This window comes from Mobula birostris, chromosome 8 (assembly GCF_030028105.1).
Source record: "Mobula birostris isolate sMobBir1 chromosome 8, sMobBir1.hap1, whole genome shotgun sequence".
Taxonomy (NCBI): Eukaryota; Metazoa; Chordata; class Chondrichthyes; order Myliobatiformes; family Myliobatidae; genus Mobula; species Mobula birostris.
Window position 1 is genome coordinate 62079783 of NC_092377.1, and position 10635 is coordinate 62090417.

Consider the following 10635-nt stretch of genomic DNA (forward strand, 5'->3'; position numbering starts at 1 on the left):
GTCCGACAGTTTGTAATGAACGTGCGCCATCAACAGGGCAAAGGCGGCATTATACACCCTACAACCGCAGAACTAGGTCACAGTGAACATCAAACACAGTATTAAAGGTCTGGTCAAGCGTCTATCAGATCTGTTGCTAAGACAAATATTTCGCAAAGAGTTCATAAGCGTTTCTATATAAATAATATAGCTTAGGTTTCCGTTCTTCCAATTCTGATATTGAAAACAATACGAAACAGGAGTTGCACTAACTCTACCACATAGTTTCAATCAATAATGCCTGATTAAAGAAGAATATAGATTACAATTTATTAATAATCTTTGGTTCCACTGGGTTAAAATTGAACACGTTTTTAGATGGACAGAAGAAAATGTATAAAATAAATTTAGAGTAACAATTAATTTGAAATTTCACATATTTTCTCTCCAGTCTGCAAGAACTGAATCACATTTCATGTTAAACACATACATATAGATAGATAGATGTGTGTTGCTTTGCTCCAAACTATAAAGATGAAAATACAAGAACTATTTACCATGTGTCCCCCATTTCTTCCATACAATAGGAAATCTCACGACATTCGTAAGCGCAAATGCACCTGATTCTAATTCTGATTCAGCATTGGCAAAGAACCAATATAAACAAGTAATGATAAAACAAGGACATCAAAAAAATATTGGAAACTGCCCTGACAAATTGGCAAAAGAACCAAGCAATAAAGTTCTGAATCTATATCCTTATGGCAAAGATAAGGTAGAAGTTCAGAAGATAACCTGATTAAAGGTAATGGTGAGGTTGGGAAATGTGATAGCAAGGAGATAACGTCAGCATTTAGTCGATCTTGTGGGTATACACAATGCATAGTAAGAAATGTTAATTACAATTAAAAGTGTGGTTGATCTAGGAGAAAGTGAATCGTACATTTATATCGTACATTTGGCTTCGAACTGTTATGTGAGATGAAATGTGGTCCAAAATTATAGGTAGTTTCAGAAGTTAAACAAAGGAATCTGAGACCAAGAGGTAGTCCTGAAATGGAAGGAAAATCTTGAGAACAAATAGAAGAAATGATGGATGAATATAGGGGGGAAGGTGTCCTCAGGGGCAGAAAAATCAATGAGGAGAAGTGTTCGCAGCAGCAAAAGGTTCCTGCATTCAGTCTCCATGAACTACTACAGCCATCAAGGTCCCCCTGGTGGATAAAGGTTTATACTATGCAAAGGAACAAGACGGAACAGATAAAATGACATTAAAACTCTAAGATAAGGAGCAACCCTAAAGAGATGAATAACTGAATATTCTCAATGTGGGTAGCAAGTCATCTTGTTAAATCAAACTTTTGAAAAATGAGATTATTAATACCTTGAGAGGGAAATTGACAACTTTTTGACTTTTGATGTAGCCAGAATGACACTTCACTCAACCTGAAACTATTTTTGAAGCTGGTCACATTTTTCACTTTTGTGTGCTTAAGAGTTAGATCTTCAACTTGACTCGTAGGCTGTACTCTCACTTTCAGACCAAATGTAATATTCATAATGTAGAAAGTTTTAGAAACAACAGTTTATCTTCATTCTTCTGCCCGTTCCTTTTTATCTTCTATGGGCTCCTTCGCAAGAGTAAGGACCTTAAACTGATAGACATCAATGACCTTAAATACAAACTGTTCCACTCACTACACATGCTGCCTTGACTGCTGAGTACTTCCAACATCTTCTTCATAGGTCAGGGCAGAGACTAAAAGAGTTGGGATCTTGTATTACTATTTTATAAAACACTGGGTGGGCTGTACTTGGAATACTATGTGCAGGTCTGCCAATCACACTGTAGGAAGGATGAAAGAACATAGAGGAGATTCATCAAGAGGTTGCCTGGATTGGAGAGTTTTAGTTACAGGGAAACATTGCAAAGGATGTGCTTATTTTCAATGGAGGCTGAGAGCTCTGCCATGGATGGTCCCAAGCCCAGTTGTGAAAGGATGAGGATTTGGCATGGGGCTAGCAACCCCATCCTGTAAAACCCCAGAGATACATAAACACCGAAAGACCAGGATAGAGTACTCTGGCAAGCTGCTGTCAATGGCCGATGCCTCACAGGCGTGATGGAGTGAAAAAGAAAGGAGGCTGAGGGAGAGTCGTGGTAGAGATATATAAGATCATAGGCATGGAGTGTGGTATAAAAAATAGGGTATATGTTTAAGGTGAGAAGATGAGAAGAAAGAGTATTGAAAGTACCTGAGTGGTAAGTTTCAAAGTTTCAGAGAGGGGTTGACATCTGGAACCCACTGCCAGAGGATGTGAAGGAATCAGATACACACACTATTTTTAAGACAAAAGTAGACAAATAATTAAATTGCCACGGCATTGAAAGATACAGTCCTACGGCAGACAAATGGAATTAGTGTAGATGGATGAAATGGTCAGAGTAGATGTGGTGGGCTAAAGAGCCTGTACAATATGACTTTACAATTTCTCATTTTTAAATTTATTATTTGAGAAAGTTTGCAAAACCTAAGCCAAAAAGCACTGCTTCACAACATATCAATTAAACCAATAGTTAAGAAAAGAAAATAGTGGACTTAGTGGACTTGCCCTGAAAAAAACATGAAACTATCCACAACAAGAAGGAAAGGGTCATGAAAAGCTGAATACACCTCAGAAAGAGGAAACACAGAATGAAAAAGAGCATGAAAGTTGTAATGACGCAGCTGAGTCTGAGGACTGTACCCGGGGCATGGATAAAATATTTTATATTGTGAACAGTGACAGTGTTGCATAAGTCAATTTCATTAGCTGAGTAGGAAGTGAACATTCCACACTGAAGTGGTAGACTGGACCACAGAAGTCTACCCTGAGACAAAGGAAAATAAGTGAAGACACTAGAGACCGCAGATGCCGTAATCTAGAAGAATTCAGCAGGTCAAGCAGCATCTGAGGAGGGAAAGGAATTATCAATGTTATAGTCAGGAGAGGGAAGATAACTGGTGTAAAGAGGGGAGGAGAAGTTAGTAGGTGATAGAGGGAGTTAGATATGGCCCTGTGGCTAAAGGGATCAGGGGGTATGGGGGGAAGGCTGGTACAGGGTTCTGAGTTGGATGATCAGCCATGATCATATTGAATGGCAGTGCAGGATCAAAGGGCCGAATTGCCTATTCCTGCACCTATTTTCTATGTTTCTATGTTTCTATAAGTGGACCAAGGAAGGGTGAGATAAATCAACATGGGAGTGGAACGGAGTAAAGTTGGAAGACATGCAGGTCAGTTATAGGTAAGACATTCGAGGAAGATGGGGACCAGGGGCAGGGTGGGGGGGTGTGATTAGAGGAGATGGAGCCAGGTCAGGGAAAGGGTAATTAAAGGTAGAGAAAGAGACTGAAGGGTGATGAGCAGGGACACAAAGACTACTGGTGTGGCAACTGATAAGCAAAGTGATAATGGAAACATTTCAAGGGTGAGATGGGCATCTGATGGGTGAAATATGTGGGTAGTTAGGTAGATGGAACCATAGTGGAGAGAAAAGTAGGTGTTGGGGAGGGGCTTGCTTGAGAGTGGGTATGGGAAAGATAACCCAACCAGGAGGAGCAGGGATGGATCGGAAGGAGAGAGGGGTGCAGCACAGTAGCTAAGAGTTACCTGACATTGAAAAATGCAATGTTTGTACCATTGGGTTGTGGACTATGAAATATCGTTGTCTTGCTTGCGCTTGGCCTCACCCTGGCCGTACAGAAGGATGGGTCAATGTGGGAATGGGCAGGGAGTTAAAATGGCATGTAAACAGGAGCTCAGGATGGCTAGTGCAGACAGAGCTCAGTCACCTGCTCTGTACTGGGTCTCGCTGTTGAAGAGGAAGCCATATCAAGAGCACTGAATGCAATAGATGAGGACGAGGTTGGAGGAGGTGTATTTGAATCTTTGCCTCACCTGGAAGGGCAATTTGGGCCCTAGAGTGGTGGTTAGGGAGGAGCCCATAGGAACAAGTGTTGCTCCTCCTGTGGTTGCAGGAGAAAGTGCCAAGGTTCAGGGCACGATGGCTAGCGAGGGACGAGCAGGCCAGGGAGTCGTAAAGAAAGCAGTCCCTGTGGAAGGTGGGAAGGGGTGGGGAGGGAAAGGTGTGTCTAGTCATCCTAATGCAGTTGATGGAAATGATAAAGGATTATGTGCTTCACTAGAAGAAAAGGTGAGGCTTTAAGACCTTTGTGATGGGGGATCATGGTGTTTCAAGACGTCAAATAAAAATAAGTAAAATCTTTCTCAGTCACTGGAAGTAGACAAATCAGAGTACAAATGTTGGCTGATACAATCAGAATTTATACTTACTACTCAGTGTTTGATTGGAGAACTAAAGATTCATTAGCCTCTCTCAACCACAGTTAGATAAAAATATAAATAGTGGTGCATTAGTAAATAGAGGGGTGTCATAAGATCATTAATATTGGTGAAAAAAGCAGGAGTTAAAATATTTGTTTTGTTTCAGGAAATTACGAACTTACAATCTTAAAGGAAATCATCAAGCATCTATGCCTTAGACAAGGAATTACAAAGGCTCAGATTCCATGAAAATAGCCTGTGGCCCCACCACAGTGACAAAATAGAACAAATTGTGTAGTTCAAAAGCTGTGCTTGGTGAGGTACTAAGGACTATCTGAAGTAACAGCTACTGTATATACACTTAATCTGTAATCTCGCAACTCAGCACTTCCCTCACTTTAACATGTCATTCAAGCCAAGGGAGCATCTGATTCAGTGAAAAGTGCAGAAGGCTGGGGAGTCAGACATTCTTTGCGGTTATTGCCTGGCATCTTTGTGGGAAATTGTGGCACAAATGTACTGTAATTTGTGGGAACAATGTCAGGCATACCTAAAAATATGATGCCAATTTTGTGAAGCTGAAACTTAGTACAACATGCATGTTAAGCAATAAAGAACCAACATGCAACAAACAGAGGTAAGCAATCCTATAACAAAGCAATCCTGCCGCATTTAGTTGTGAACGCATGGATCACTAACAGCTGAGGGAGGTTCCAAGAACATCCTCATCCTCAATAAAGGCAAGGAGTATAAGTATCAAAGATAAGGTGGGAACATTTCCAACCGTGCCCAAACACAAATGCCAATTGGATGATCAATTCAGCTTCCTTATGAGGTACCCACCAACATTCTGCCAGTTTGATCCTGTTCACATGATCTCAAGAAACAATGGAAGGCACTGGATACAGGAAAGACCAAGAGACAAGACAACATTTGACTATAGTACAGAGGACCTGAGCTCCGGAACTGGTCATGCCTCTAGCCAAGTGTTGCACTGGAAATCAGTTGATAATAGAAAAAAATTAATTGCCCACAAATAAGCTAATTACTTCCCAGTTAAACTATTTACAATCATCTTCAAAATGATGGATGGTGTCATAAACAGTGCTATCAAATGGCACAAACACGTCAATGTACAGTTCATGTTCTGGTGGGACAACATGGTTCTAAGCCTCGTCACAACCTTGGCCCAGACAAGAGGTGAAAGTGACCCATTTATATCAAAGCACTTTTTGTATGGGTGTGGCATGAAGGAGTCTTGGTAAAACTGAAATCAATTGGGATCAAGGAGAAAGCACTTCAATGGTTGCATTCATACCTCAGGCAAGCAAAGATGGTTGTTAGTATTGGAGGTCAATCTTTGCTTGACTTCATTCTCACTGCTGCACCACTCCCCCCACCTCCCACCCCCCTGCACACACACATTACTGCTGCAGTTTCTTTGGCCCATTCATCTTCAGCCTTCAATGTTCTTCTTTCCTTCTTGAGGACAGAAGTGGAGATATTTGCTGACAGTTGCACAATGTTTTATTCCAATGTTTTGCTCCTCAGCAAATAAAACAGGCCATCAGTACATGCGGCATGCCAAAGGCACCATTCAGTCCTGGCCTGAAATAGGCCAGGAAGTAATACTTGGCAACGATGATCTGTAACAAGAGTGTCTAAGCAGCTACAGTACCTTTGATCTTCAATGGAACTTCTATTGCCAGGTTGTCACCATCAACATCCTGGAAATCGTCATTGACCAGATACTAAACTGGGTCAGCCACATACTGTAAATGCCACAGATACAAAAGAAAGCCAGAAGCTGGGTATCTCAAAGTGAGTAACTCACCCCACCCCAACATCCCAAAGCTTTTCTAACATCTGCAACATGCAGAAGTGTGATGAGATTCTTTCAATTCACCCGGATGACTGCAGCTCCAACGATTCTCAAGAAGCTTGAGAATCAACCCAGGACAAAGCAGCCTGACCAGCACATACCCCACCCACTACTCTAAACATTCCTTCCTTCCACCGCCAGTGCAACGTGGCTGTGGTTCATTCCATCTACAAAATACACTGCAGCTATCCAGCTGGGCTAATCAGAAAATGCCCCTCAAATCTGGGAGCGCTACCACAATGAAGGCTAGGGTCAGCCGAACAACACCATCAGACAAATTCGTACACAAGAAGGACCACGACAGTTCATGGAAGTGGCCAGCACCATCTTCTCAAGGGCAATGTTCAGTGCACAATAAATGCTTTCCAGAGACACCTTTATCTCAAAAATTGAGTAAGTAACTGTAAGCTTTCTAATTCCAGAAATATGATGTACTAGGATTCCTGCAGCCCTGGAACTTGCTCTATTTGTGCTGTAAGTGGATTTCACAGATCTAGTAGATGCATACAGGGAAGTACATGTGGAGTAATTTAAAGTACCAACCACAGATTTCACTTTTCACACTGTGGACTTTCTGCAATGTCTGTCAAGGGTTTGTGTGAACTAGTAGCTATGTCCTGTCTGTGCTAAATGATTGCGAATTTTGCCCACAACTGGAAGCCACAGTTTGCCTTTGGCAGAAAACATGTACGATTCATAAAATGGAATTTGACTTAGTCACCAGATTCAGTGGTTTTAAAATATATGGAGTACAAGTAAATTTTAAGTGTTCAGAAAATAGGCAAAATTGGCAACATTCCTTCTACCGACAGCACAAAGTGACGGCAGTTTATCAAGATCCCCCTCTCAGCCTCGCAGATGTGGTCCAAAGGAATGCGAAGTGGTACATTTGGCATCAGCTTGGCTGCAGGAGCTGCCGGGAGGTGACATGATACATCATTCAACCGCCTTAGGGGCTCCACTCTGGATTTGTGTAGGGTTTACTTCTTCACCTTCTCTTCTAGCGAAGATACCCACAAGGCAGTGGGATCCGTAACCCTGGATAGCGGCCCATACCAGGTACTGTCAGCCAGAGCCAGCTGAGCCCGGGACTCGTGTAAGGTAGGGTCGTCACGCCCTGTAGTAGTGACATATGGAGCCACTACCCACTACCTAAGCTATACACCTAGTCTAATCAGAAAGTATATCTCATATCTGGGATTTCTACCATAATGAAGGCCTGGGACAGCAGAACACCATCAGCTGAATTCTGACACAAGAAGGATGTTAAGGCCATAATTCCATTAAGTCCATCTAGATATTTCAACAAAAATGTGTAAGAAACCGATGGGCACATTAAAATTTAATTACTCCTTTTATCAGTATTCAGTTTAAAATGTGTAAGTTTCTGTGAATAGATTCATGTCTTTCATATTCTGTTAAAGAAGTGGAATAGTTCTTCCACATAAACACATTTGGTTTGTGAAATCCATTCAAGGTGTATGCACTTGAATTGAGAATTATTTATCTCGATAAAGTTATTCGTTCTGAAATTAGTCGATACAGTAAAAAAAGCTTTTGTCAAATTTATCTGCCTATTTATATGAGACAAGTTCCCCAATGTCTTAAATTTCTTTAAATCTGCCTTATTTTCCAGGTAGCATCAGGTGACCTTTTCATATTCATCAGGCAGCTGGTCAGCATTGTATCGTGGTCACTGATGTTCTATTCAGAAGGCCTGTTTAGCTTCTATCCCTCCCAGTGGAACAAAGAGAGACAGCGAGAAAAAGAGATCCATGTTTCCACATGTGTAAAGAAAAATTGACAGAGTACTTGTGCCCCCAAATCATTCTATGACATACCCCTCAGTGACATAAACAGGAAATATTTTCATTTTTTGTTAAGTTATTGTGAAATGAAGGCATTATGACAGCTTCTTGTATACTGACACCAATCACCTTACAATGAGTGTCAGGGTCAGGTATACAAGAAGCTGTCATAATGCTTTCTGTTCACAAAATTCTATCTTAAGGCATATGGCTGTGTATCCAAATAACAACATAGATTTATTTGGCATTTTAATATTATTAGAAGTACAGTGGCACTTCATATGACTGTGATAGCTAGTCACATAAAAAGTTTTAGGATAGTCAACCAAAAGAATCAAATTCATAGAATTTAAGGAGTAACCTATTGAAGAAGAGATAGGCAGAGAGGCTTAGAGAAATGATCGAGAAATTATTCAGATTCTAAGTTATCTGAAGTTAAGTCGCCAGCGGAGGGGCGAAAGAAAATCAAGCTAGTGCTGGAGAAGCCAATTTCTTGGAAGGTTGCAGGGCTGACACAGATTATAGTAATAGACAGAGACAATGCCATAGAGGCCTTTGAAAGCATGAATTGGAATTTTTAAATCAATATGTTTCTGGACTGGAAGCAATATAGTAAGCAAAGGGATGATGGCAACACTACATTGTACAAGTTAGGACATGGACAATAGTTTTGAATGAACTCAGTTGCAGAGAATACAAAATCCTAGAAGTAACATGGACATATATGAGGGTTCCCTGATCAGATAACATCGGGTGGGATGGAGACAGCAAACAGGCTGAACTAGGCAACTTTGGTAATCAAACACATATACTGTAGATTTGAAAGCTAAACTAAAGAACTAAAAGATCGAAACTAAAATAAGGAGTTGCAGGAAGTTTGGTTCAAGTTCAGACAGCGGCCATGAAGAATAATGGAATTGTTGGTGAATTTATTACAAGGTGCCGATGCAATGGTTTCTGCCTTCCCAAAATTTGGTTGTAAGGAATTTACTTAAGCAACATGTGCGATCCACAGGATTAAGAATAGTAGAAACTATTGCAAGAGATTGGATTTTATGTGACTAAATCTGGATGCTGGAATCTTGAAACAAAAATGGAAGTGTTGGAAGAACTCAACCAGTCAAGCAGTAGTGTGGAAAGAGAAACCAGGGAACCTTATCTCTGAACTGCAAAAGATTCTTTAATGGCAGTTGCAAATAAGAACGGAACCAGGTGAGTTTGCCTTCTATTTTACCGTGGGGCTATTTTTGCTCAAAATTATCCTCTAGGATTATTTCATGACTCTGAAAAGTGGAGTGAAATTAATCAGGAACTCTCCAGTCAGATGTTTCTGCGGCTGTGAGTAAGACTCCAAGGTGGTGTGTGCCAGGATCAAGGATGTCTCTGAGCAGATACAGGACGTTCTGAGAAGGAAGGGTGAGCAGTCAGAGGTCATGGTCCAATGACATACTGTAGGCAAGAAGGGACATGAGCTCCGATAAATAAAGTTTAGATAGTTAAGTAGTAAGTTACAAAGTGGGACCTCCAGGGTTGTAATCTCAGGATTGTTACCAGTGCCATATATTAATAAGACAAGAAGTAGAATAACAGTGCAGTTGAACGTATGGTTAAGGAGGAAGGGTTTCAGATACCTGGATCATTGAGTTCTCTTGCAGAGGAGGTAGGACCTGCACAAAAAGGATGGGTTCCACCTAAACTGGAGCAGTAAATTAGTACATTGTTTTATCATTGACATATGTTCTGATATCCTTGCAGGTAGATTTGCTCATGTTACTTGAGAAGATTTAGAAGAGTGTGGCATTGGATTGAGAACCAGAGTAATAGGCCAGCAGGTGGTGTGATTGACAACAAAGTAGAGGTTCAGACAAGTAAATCTAATGAGAAGGACAGGCAGAGCCAGGATAAGGAACACAGCAGGAAAGATAATCTGTAGTGTATTTATTTTAACATAGAGAGTATAACAGGTAGGATGAATGAGTTTAGAACTTGGATTAGTATATAGAAATATGATACTGTTGCCATTACAGAAATTTGGTTGACAGAACGGCGAGATAGGCAGCTTGATGTACCAGACATGATAAAGGAGGAAGTAAAGGATGTTGGAGAGTTGCATTACTGATATGGTTTAATGTCACAGCTGGACAGAGTAGACATCTGGGATGGCTCATCCAATGAGACCATATAGTTAGAGTTTAGGAATAACTAAGGTACAATCAATATGATGGATTTATACTAGGGGCCTCCCAGTAGCCAGTGGGAGATAGAGGAATGAATATGTTGACAGATTGACAGATCATGGAAAGATGTAAAAACAACAGGGGTATTGTAGTGGATTATTTTAACTTCCCCAATATTGACTGGAACTCTCTTAGTGCCAGGGTCTTAGCTGGAACAGAATTTATTTGGAGAATACAAGAGTGTTTCTTGGCCTCTTCCCTAACTGTAATTAGCCCAATTAGAGAAGAGGCCATACCAGACGTTGTATTGGGAAATAAGCCTGGCTGTATGATTGAAGTTTCAGTGTGGGAACAATTTGGGAACAATTTGGGAACAGTGATCATAATTCTCTAAGGTTTAAGATGATTGTGGAGAAGGATAAAACTCAGGGAAAATGTGAAATTTGGGTAAGAAACTGAG